Here is a 12,266-nt window from a genome sequence, read left to right as displayed (position 1 = left end):
GAGAAGACAGAGGGTGCCTGGAATCAAAGCTTAGCATGCAAAGAAATACTGTTCAAACTCCCAACTGCCAACTATTATCCTAGTTTTTTTTATAACTACCACCCTGTAGTATGGATTGAATTGAGGAAGAATGACAGGCCAAAAGTCATTCTATAGGCTTCCATAATGGAAGATGGATTTATATTGAGTCTCCTGGTTCCCATCTTAATCACTACATCTAACATTTTAACATACTGGCTCTCAATTCACTTGTCACACCTCTCCTTTTGAAATATCCTAATTAAGTCATTGATCATTATGTTTCTTTTACAGTGGTAAAATTTATCTATTTACTACTTTTTAAATATTTATGTATCCTTCCATATACTACTGTGACAATATTTCAGGGTTTTTTTTTGTAATATTCAAATGCACCAGATGGTCAAGTATAATTAAATATTGCTGCTACTGCAGTACATTCTGTGGATTTCAGAATCCCATGTATTGGAACAAACAGTAAGCAAAGAACTATTGCCGAGATATCCCATCATAAGTTTCTGATTATTAAAAAGAAAATGCCAGACCAAGGATCTAGAATTTAGTTTCCTCACAGGGCTGTTTTTATTAGCAGTAAACGTGCTAGTAAGGAGATGAACAGGAAATTAAGTTTATTGTTTCCTAGCAGCAATTTTGCATGGCTGATTGTTGGAAAGTCTCTGCCACTACAGGCTGGCTCAGAGTATCAAACGTTTATGCAATTTCAGGATTTGTATTTCATGGAACAAGCATTAAATCTAAACCAAGCTATTGACAAAAAAAAAGTTCATGTACCCTCAAATCTTTCTTAGGTTCTACTGTCTGACAGGAGACTGTGGCAATTAACCCAGATATAAATGTCCATGTCCATATCACAATTTCTGAATTATTTTTTTCCTTCTTCCCAAATTCTCTGAATCCATTCTTAGTTCTTTCTTCCCAAGACTCTTCTCTTACCAACTTTTATATTACTTCGGCATCATATTGTAAGCTGAACTGCCAGAACTGTTATAGGACAACATAATTTATTGCCTCATTCTGATAATTGATAAGCAAGCCAATACTAGGCACAGGCTTGGAGAGTTCCAACATAGTTGATAGTTTAATTCATCCATGTCCTTCTCCTTCTATATCAGGGGAGGAAATTTCTCTGCAAACTGGTGCTTCTCCCAAATATGCAGTCCTAATGATGATGATGGCATCATCAGGAAGGAGTTCAAAGAACATTGAACACCAAATTCAATGGCTTCACTATCTCATTTCCCCATGCTGTTTTGGAGGCCCTGCATTGTGAAGAATCAGTCTCAAAAACGCCTGGAGGTTTGAATTTTCCACTGTCAGATTTTCTCCTCTCTCCTCAAAGAGAGCTCTCTTCTGTCTCCAAACAGAATTGATCCCAGAGATGGGATCCCAGCAACTACAGATTTCAACCTTGTTGATTTTGTTACTTTGATGACACAGAACAATGATCTCCTAACTTGGCAACCCTAAGACTTATGGACTTTAATTCTCAGAATTCTCCAACTATCTCCCTGCCAAGTTGACTTAGAATAAGCAAAAGAAGATACTTAAATGTTGTAATGTTTAGACTTGAAATACATCTCACTGCAACTCTCCATGCGACCATGATCATTTCCTGATCATTTCACATTATAGTCCCTCCTGGGTTTTACTCAGTCTTCATAGCTTTGATATTTTAATAAGGTCCTTTCCATAATCCATGGGAAGGTCCCCTTCTCTTTGTATAAGAATGACAAGACAAGGACAAGAAAAGCCTTGGTTTCTCTCGTAAAACAATAAAAATCTGGGGCATATAGGTTTCCCATGTTCAGTGACCATTTATTTGCATATGCAGAAACATCAAATGAAAATCATCTCATTCTTATAAAATAAGCCATTTCCAAGTTTTTCCACAAGAAGATACAATCAGTGTCATGAGAAAAAGTCCCACTGTGTTCCCATATCTAGAAGGAAAGGAGCCAGACCCTCTGGGTACACATAGTGGTAAGGATTCTTGGTCCCAACTGCAGGCTGATATATCCAAGTAGCTTCTTAAGGAAGGAGTTCCTTATTTGGGAGAGAGATGCTTGAGTTTGTCTTATCTAAAGAAGTTGTGAATGGTACCACAAAGAAATTCACAAGCTCCTTCACACAGGGGGAAAAAAACACCAGTGCTGGTATTCCTCCAATTACTTGGTTTTAGCCATCCATTTTACAAGAAGGAATTTCTTGGTTGTTGCTTTGGTAGGTACATCTTTTCATCTGAAAAATTTGGTGATCAGTTGCAAATCCCCTAGAGCTCAGTCTGAGGATCCTAATTTATTTAATGTTCACTCCTTTCCGTTGCATTTGCGGGCAGAACTGTGGAGTCATTAAAGCCATCTGCCACCACAGCCCAGTCCAAAATGGTGCTAACACTTGTTTCCAGTGCATACAGCCTCAGGCCTGCTGAATCACTTTCCTTACTAGAAAGACAAGCCCTTTTCCACATGCCTTAGTCTAGGCTCAGCTTGTATCCCCTTCCTTTTTACATAGTACTCTGCTTACTAGGACCATATATAGTCTCCTGCCTTTATGAGACTCACTACCAACAATGATGCCATTCAGTCAGCTCCCTTGTGAATAAAATAGCTTATCCCCTGGGGGATCTAGACAATGTATAACCTGGTAGCATGACTCATCTCCCCAGCTTGTTACATAAACCAGGGACATGTTGGGAATTGTAGCAGAAGTTTTACATGTAATGATATTCATGCTCTTTTCATGGTCTCCAGAAGGAGAATGGAAGTAGAAGAGACTTGGTCAGCAGCCCAGTCTGACATGCCATTGGAAGGCCAATTGTTGAAGCATTTCATGGACTTGATATCTCTCTTCCCTCGGTGACTCAGCATTTGATTACTTACAGATGAAAGTGTCCGTTGCTTGCCTTGTAAAGCATTTGCCTTTGAGTTCAACTGAGGTAACAGTGGGATTCTGTCTGTGTTCATAAGAGTTCCATATTTGATGCTGTAAAGTAGGAAAATGTGCAAGCATGAATTCAGAGAAAAACAATGGCCATTTAAACAAAAACAAACCTTTAAAGATAGAGTTATGCCTAAGGCTAGAGTTAAGGCTAAAGACCTAGACAGAAGTAGGGACAAAGAGGCTGCAGAAAAAGGAAGTGAGACATCACTTCTATACTGCTGCCAAAGATTACATGGAGGGTAATTTTCTGAAATCAACCTCAACTCAGGGAGTCTTTCACACACATATATAGACACAAAGTTACATTTTGTAAAGGTTTTCATATGTAAATCTAGGTATTAACATTTAAATTACCAGTGAAAAATTCATAAAAACTAATATAATAATTGGCACCATTGACACTCACTGCTGTCAGTGTCAACATGAGCGAGTACGGGGAGATTCCAGATGTCATGAACTGTTTCCATAAGACTGGCTTGTGGGGCATCTCAGGGCCCTCACTGGCCTGATTGGTTCAACTTACCATATAATTCTTTATACACCAGAAACAAACCTAGAAGGACTTATGAGAGTAGTCAAATCCACTGTCACTATGGCTACCTTAGAGTCAGTTTTTATGGCAACATCTGAGCTTCAAGCTTCAATGCTCTAGAACAGTGGTCCCCAACCTTTTTATCGCCGCGGACCAGTCAGCCTTTGATAATTTTACCGTGGCCCGCTGAGCGCGCGCAGGGGTGGGGGGGCGAAAATGGGGGGATACAAACATACTTTTTAAATTCACCTTCCCAATTCAACACCTGAATCATATCCCACCTTCCATTTTGTATGTAGATTTTAAGGAATAAACAGCTGAATTAATCAAGGTCAAAGATAAAAAGAGCAAGGGCAAAATTAAATAAGCCAGAGGATAGCAATGTAAAAAGAATACAGTATTAAGCCCATTCACTCTATCTAAGCCCCCCCACCTCACAAGGTTGTCGTGGGGGAAATAGGGGGTGGGAGTATTAGGTATCTTCACTACCATATATAAAAGGAGATACTATCTTAAATAACAAAGTGAGCCCCCACCTCCAAAATATACTAAAAGAAAAAAGATTCCATGTGCTCAACTAATTTTTTTTTAAATCATCACTATATTATGGACTACAGACATATATATATATATATATATATATATATATATATATATATATATATATATATATATACATACATACATACATACATACATACATACACATACATACATACATACATACATGCATATATACATACCGTACGTATGTACGTACGTATATATATAATGTCCAAATAACAGGAAAAGCGCTTCAAGGACCAAAGTATATTCCTTTTTTGCAGCCTTAAGAGAACTCTCGTTTTTTGAGGCTCAGAACCAGGCATTCTCGTGGGCTGCAAAAAGGGTTGCAACATATGCAACATATCAGCATGTACAAAATATACAAAAGATAGAAATATATTACAGATTGGGCGGGGGGGGGAGGTCTTGAACTGCAAAAAGTGTATATATATATTCAAGGACAGCCCACAGTGGAGGAAACCGAAGGGAACTCGGATTTATGGGTATAAAAGCACATTATCTCGTCGCCCGCACCAACTTGGTCGTGTTGACGCTACTTCCCTTTAATTTCCACGGGAGAGAGCCGAGCAAAGTCTCCGCTGATGAAACTTAACAGGAGGCGGCGTGGAAGCCCGGGGAGAGGGAGGGAGGGAGAGGGAGGCGACGAGGCAGAAACTCCTCGCGGAGAAGGGGCGTGTTGTGGCGGGGGAAGCGGCGAGAGGGGGGAGGACGCCGTCCAGCCCCGCCTGCCACGGGCGCCCTCGGCGGAGGGAAGGCCCTGCGGAGAGCCGAGAGGCGCCCGAGGCTCCCGAGACCGAAAAAAGAAAGAGAGTGGCCTCCAAGGGCTCCGCTTCCAGCGCATGGTCCGCCCCCTCCTCGCCTCGCTTCCAGGCGAGCCGACTGAGGCGAGAAAGGAGAAAGAGGCGGAGGCGTTTACTGAGGGGACGGCTGACTCGGGGAGGGGGCGGAGGTGGTGTAGTAGCGGGGGATTCTTCCTCCTCGCCTCACTTGCTCCTGTGCTTCCGCGCAGCTCCCCCCCTCCGGCGACGGCGCTGCATGAGTGAAGAGTCGGCCGTTGCATGGCCCCCGGCCACTGCGCGGCCCGGTGCCAGGTACTCCACGGCCCGGCACCGGTCCGCGGACCGGGGGTTGGGGACCACTGCTCTAGAAGACCCCATGAATTCATTGGAGGGTGTGAATTTGGGGGCAATGACAGGAGCCAGAATTAACAGTTTTCTTATTGGCAGTTCAGCTTGCTTTGGTCTTGGTTTGGTGGGAGCTTTTGTCAAGGTGAGGAGGCAGCAAGGCTGGAGATTTTTGGTACATCCTCAAAAATAACGTGGACTTCCTAATTATAAAAGCAGATGCCTTCTCTGTCTTCTTTTATCATAGATAAAAGCATTGTCGTATGTTTGTCTATTGTGTTCGAAGAGGACCTTGACATCTATCAGGTTGAAGGCTGTCCACTATGTGTCCACAGTTGGCTAGTAAAGCCTATATGGGCATGAAAATGTTCTGCAATGTCAGGCAGTCGTGTGTGTGTGTGTGTGTGTGTGTGTGTGTGTGTGTGTGTGTTGGTCATGTTGTATTCAGGTCTTTTCCCATGTAAGATTGAGATTGAATATCAAAGTCCCACCCCTTTTGCACATGTATCATAGACACTGCTCTCTGAGGACACCTCTGCTCTGCCATCCCCAATGGAAACCATAGACAACTTTATATCTTTAACATCAGAATCTCAATCTTACATGGGAAAAGACCCGAATACAACAAGATTAGCATACCTACAACCGTGAAAAAATAGAGCTTCTATATATATTTGAAGGATGTCAACATAACGTGTACATATGATGAAGTGGTGATTTCACTGAATTTTCTGTTCTGAAAGGAACTTATATCCAAATAAATAATTGTGTTTGGGTTAAAAAAACCCCAATACTAGTATAATAATTAACATTTACATTTGCCAGTGAGAGAGAGAGAGAGAAAATGAGGGAGGGGGAGGGAGGGAGGGAGGAGGGAGGAAAAAGAGAATAAAAGCCCCACCTGTGCCACAGATACCTGCACAGATGGGGGGGGGGATATCAAAGTCCCAGCCCTTTTGGATATGTATCATGAGGACACCTCTGCTCTGCCACCCCCAATGGACACCTCCCTGAGGACACCTCTGCTCTGCCACCCCCAAAGGAAACCATAGACAACTTTGTATCTTTAACATCAGAAATCTGATGTTGGTAGAGGCAAAAGGATGGTGGGGGAAGTGGGATCAAAGAAGGATTAGATCCAAAGTATTGCCATCTTCCAAATACGCCACTAATATGAGAAAAATGTTCCTTGACCCCTGAACATCAAGTGTTGAAGATAGATGAAAAGGCATGCTAAAACTAGTAGTCCTAACCAGAAAATGATGGATAGTGGAACCAAAAAGCACATGACCATAGTAAATGAAGGTAAGAGATCTGTTACCCAGAGAGGTGCTAGACTCCTATTTGTTCTAACTTTGATTGGATTCCTGCACATAATAGGATGAAGAATAAACTTAGTTGCCCAAGTGGTCCCTTTCAAATTGAGATGTTATCATTTAGAGATACAGAAGTTTCTGAAGGCATACTACAGTGCAAACTATCTGCCTTTCCCATTTCTAATTCTCCAGTACCAGAAAGCATGATAACAATAGCAATAGCACTTAGACTTATATACCCACTTCACAGTGCTTTACAGTCCTTCTAAGCAGTTTAGACTTATATACCCACTTCACAGTGCTTTACAGTCCTTCTAAGCAGTTTACAGAGACAGCATATTGCCCCCAACAATCTGGGTCTTCACAAGGATGGTGAAAATTGAGCTGGTGAGAATCGAACTGCTGGCAGTCAGCAGAATTAGCCTGCAATACTGCATTCTAACCATTGTCCACCAAGGCTGTTCCGTGGTTCTGATAGCCTTGTTCTGCTGACAGTAAGTGGAAGAAGAAGGCCCTGTCTTCTCCAGTTTTCCTCCTAAAGTTCGTGATATGAGAAATCTCCAGATTTCCCTATTCTGGCTGATCAGAATACTCTGTAGCTTGAATTTAATGAGACTACCTTTAGAGTCAGCATGCTTCCATTTATGCTCCAAAATGTCATAAAATGGTTATATTATAATGGTTTGTTTTGTATATGGTAACATTGAGTTTTGAGGTGAGCAATATGGTACAAAAGACCATGCATTATATTTATCAGCATCACAAGTTATTATGATTCAATCAATAAAACAGTGCAACATATTTACTTTCTATTATGCAGAGAGCAACAGGACTTACTAGTTTTGCTTCCAGACCTACTTGGCACATGAATTCAAGTAAACTATTATGTAGAATTACAGACCAAATTATCTGCCATTGAAAAGCCTCACAAAACCAGATATTTTCCTTGTAAATTGGAACAACTGAATATTATGGTCTCCAAGTCAGCTCACTTCAACCTTGTCTCATCCCATCAACATAACCATTCAAAGGCTGTAAAAATTCCAGCATTGTTATTCTGGTGTGAATAGGCATCTTAAGTACAGGACATTTTATTCACCCTGATCCCAAAATGTCAGAATGGGCAATGAAAAATTACTTTCTCTTGCCAGATTTTTTTTCCCAAATGGTTCCTTGAAGATATACAATTCCATGTACTCCCGTTTATTTATTAGGCACAGCCTTGGTCTCCAAGGCCTTGGTATCTCATCTGTTCTATCTTCAGCTAGCGATATCAGATTGGATAGTTTGAGAAAGATAGGAGTTGTCATAAAACAGCAGATTCATTTTTTTGGGTTTGGCTTCTAAATCATACACTTTAACAATGTTGGCTGTCTGTTTCTGGCTCAGCAAACTGGCTGAGGAACTCTGGGAGTTGAGGTCCACAAGTCTTAAAGTTGCCAAAGTTGTAGACCCCTGGTCCAGCTCACCCAGTCAGAACAGCTTTTTCAAGCATAAAGTTCTGTTTTGTTTTTACCTGTCCCAAAGTCCATTAAATGACACCAGGCATTTTTTAAAAAGATACATGCATGTTGATAAAGTTAACTAAAACTAACAAACGTGAGCAATTCATACCAGTAGCTGGAATCAAGCTCACAAGTGACTCAGTTCCTGGTTTTCTTCCAACCATTGTTATTTAGTAGTCAATTTTAGGGAAAGGCACTGCTGCTTTTGTTCAAGGACTCTGAATCTATGTAAATCCTCAAACTTCAAACTCCTAACTCCCCACAACAACCCGAGCAAATGGCTGTCCAGACTGAAATACTTGCAATAGAGAATGCACCCATTCCCCACAAAAAAAATCTGGCCCACAATTTAATATTTCATATACCTAGAAAATAGAAACATTCTCACGATGTTAACTCAAATCTGTTTCTGTGCGATTTCCATTTATTGGTTTTTATCCTGTTCAAAGGAAAACAGTTCCATTTTATCCTCTATATCAGTATTTCACAATCTTGGGCACTTTAAAATATGAGGACTTCAACTCCCAGAATTCTCCAACTAACATGGCTGGCTAGGGAATTCTGGTAGTTGAAGTCCATACAACTTAAAGTTCCAATGATGAGAAACACTGGTTTACATTATGATCCTTCTGATATTGGAATGCTGCTTCACCTCTTAATCTTCTATTCTCCGGTCTAAGGATACTCTATTCTTTTAACTAGGCCTTTTGTTTAAAACAATGAGTAATCTATACTCTCCAATACAACCACTCCACTACTCTCCTGCTATTTGAATGTGTGTCCAAGTCATTGTTGATTCTTGACTAATGCCCAGGCTAGCCTTTGCAGTTTTGGCAAGATTCTGGAAGTGGTTAGTCCTTTCCTTCTTAGAACTGAACAAAATTGAGCTGACATGCAATGATGCAACTGTTGGAAGAAATGTCTATCTGGGTTCAGTTCCAAGTGGGAAGAAAGACACTGGAAACATGATGGCTGTTTGGAAAGATGGTTTAATGATGAACAGGATCACATGGTTTGAGGCAAAAAAAAGGGAAGAGATGCTGAGAGTGCCTGGGTTTTATGCCATCTCTGGGCTTTTGAATTTGAGCTTGTATTCTGATTGGTTGTCAGACTCCCATGGAGCCATGCAGGGGTAACTTTGCAGGTTGTGTTTGTGTCCCAGCTTAGTTGAGTCTTGCTGGGTGATGATGAAAAGAAGGGGCTTTGGGCAATTCCTCCTATGGCTCTGCCTGAAGGAGGTAGATCTTTGTTATGTAGAATAGACTGGCCCAGGCCTTGATGGCCCATTGACAAAGGTCCGGGGATGGGGGAGCTGAGTTTCTGCCTCCCTTATAGGGGACATATTCTGCCCTTTTAATATTTCCTAAAATATCTCATTTTTCTAGGAGAGGGGAGGGTGCTAGTTTCCTACACAACTTTATGCCTAAAGTGGGATTGGAACTCACAGTCTCTTACTTTCTAACCTGATGGCTTTAAAGTGCTACACCAAACTCTTTTCCTTTAAGAATAATTCTTTTTGTCCCCAAGAAGATGTCCCCTTTGCTGCCAAGAAACTCTGGAAGTTATAATCATAGCAAATCTGAGGGCAACAGACTGTGCAAGGCTGAATTATTCAGATACTTAATCATGCTTCACAATGATTTTAGGTCCTTTATTAAATAAGTTTTATTTTTAAATATTGTTATGGTTGGTTGCATCAAACAGGCAGCAATAAGTTTTCATCAGATAATGAATATTACAGTTTCAAACTGACCCTTTTTTTCTTTGTAAATCATTACAATACTGCCTTTGTGTTCCTGTAAAATACATTTTATTTCCTTTATCAACCTAGATTTCTATGGAATAGGATGATTCAACTGGGGGCACAGAAATGGGCAAAAAACGGAAGCAGCTTCCTGTTTTTTAGTTTTCTTATTAGGGAATTAACTCTCTAATTAAAAAATCAGTAAAAAGCGGGGGGGGGGGGAACAGAGGAACAAATAAAACCATGTTGTTGACACAGAGTGCTCCACCCAAGCTGAGTCAACATGGGTTTTTCTTTTAATTATCCAGAGTAATGTGACTCACTTGAAGAAAAGAGATTAACAGGATTCCTAGGAACACCGTTTGTTAATTTATCGCAAAAAGGAGTTAAGGTATAAGAGAAACCTGCATGATCTAACAAAAACCTATCTAGTCCGGCATTCAGTTTCTGGAACAGTTAATTCCGTGCCTTCAGTGACTTTGCCATGGGATGGAGCACTGAATACCAGGATTTCATCAGAAACACAGTGTTTCCTGATGTAACAATGCAACTCCATACAAACACCCTCTTGGATCCTTCCAAAGCAAACTCCTCCCCTTTCGTATGATGGACATTAACAAAGGGACTGAGCAAGGAAGCTTTTAAAAGTGTAAAACCAAGACAAAGAATAAGAATATCTGCACAGAGCACACTAGATACATTCCAAAACACAATCAAGAATACAACCTTGCTTTCACTACATGTTCATGCTGAGTCCCTCTGCAGCGTGCCTCCTTATATATGTGCATGGAATGTTTCTGGGCACATACCACAGAAGTAGAGTCTATATCTTGTATACAATGCTGCTATTCAGTGAAGGGACTGACAAAGTATGGCTCCTTAAAGAAAGGCTGAACCAACTTTCAGCCCTTAGCTATCAAGCAATGTAAGGCTGTGTCTTGAAAAGAAGAGGGAGGAAAGAGAGAGGTAGGGTGGAGAACAGTCAATTCTCTATCCCATGGAGAGATCATAAGTGAAGTAGCACCAGAGGAGCCATTCCACTTTAGTCTTTCTACTGCTTCCCAAAGCAGCAAAGAAGATGGAAGATAAGATGTGCACTCTCCCCTTCTTTCTTCCAATTTCTCATTTTATCCATAGCAAGATTTCCTAGCTTGTTTCTGCCGCCAACATCAGAGAAGGACTGACTTGATGTTATCATGTCTTCAACAGTGCTTAGTGGAGGAACTCCATAATGGGATGCCATGGGGCTTGAACCTTTCCCCTACCCTTTTTATCTTCTACATTAAATTATTGGAAGAAGTCCCAAAGGTGCTTTTTCCAAAAGGCAACTGGACTTTTTTGGTTTGGTATTTGAGAATATTTTGCTTCTCATTCAAGAAGCTTCTTCGGTTCTTCAGAAGCGAATCATTTTCAAAGAAAAAACCCAAGAAAGTCCAGCTGTCTTTTGGAATAAGTGCCTTTGGGGCAACCATAGCCTGGATGATTGAGAATCTCCATAGATATTGAAAGAAGTCATTTGCCAGTTCAGGATGAGGTATCATTAATATACAGATTGTGTATCTCCACCACTGGCTGAGAAACTCCAAATAATCCTTTCTTGATTTGTCTAGCATAAATGGAACAGAGAGAAATCTGGACATGCTTTCCAGATCCTGTTATTATACCCTAGAAAAATAAACTGGAATCCCTGTGGTATCTGTTTCTTGATCTGGCCAAGCTTGAAGGGCTGATGTCATCTTAAGAGCCTGTCCAAGTTTCTCTCTGTTCCATCTTATATCAGACAGGTTTGTTTGGAGTTTCTTGTTTCCATCTCTGGATTGCATAATTTCTTCTCTGCATCCCTCCTGAATAGCCCATTGCTTTCTACCCATTTGAATGGCTCTTTCATACCTTTCCCCAAGGCTATATTTCTTTACAAGCAAAACTGCTTAGGTGGTGTGTGAAGACTGCAAGTGGATCTGCATGGATTTGCATGTGAGAAATCAGGCTCAGACTCAATTATTAATTTGGAGTGGTTTTTCATTCAAAAGCCTCTAGATTCTAGATTAGTAGCAACTTGGGTCTTCAATATCAAATGTGGACTTGCAGGTTGGGTATCCTTGGATTCACAACCATTGCTGGAAGAAAACCGTGCTCAGGAGGCCTTTTACTTAGCACTGGGGAATGTACCAGGAAGCTTATATTGAGCTGAAGATACTAAGGAAGATCATTCATGCCCTTGCCTCTTGCATCTGGATTACTATAATTTGCTTTATGTAGAGCTACCCTTGAAGACCATCCAAAAACTTCCAGTTGTACAGAACCACAACCTGCATATTTAGGGATAGTTCAATCAGAATAGAGCTGGAAGGTGCCTTGGAGGCCTTCTAGTCCAACCACTTGCTCAAGCAGGAGACTCTATACAACTATTCCAGAAAAATGGCTGTCCAGTCTCTTCTTTAAAACCTCCAGTGATAAAGTACCCACAACGTCTTGAGGCAAGACGTTATGGGTGCTTGT

Source organism: Thamnophis elegans, chromosome Z, assembly GCF_009769535.1.
Source record: "Thamnophis elegans isolate rThaEle1 chromosome Z, rThaEle1.pri, whole genome shotgun sequence".
Taxonomy (NCBI): domain Eukaryota; kingdom Metazoa; phylum Chordata; class Lepidosauria; order Squamata; family Colubridae; genus Thamnophis; species Thamnophis elegans.
This window is presented reverse-complemented; position numbering follows the sequence as displayed.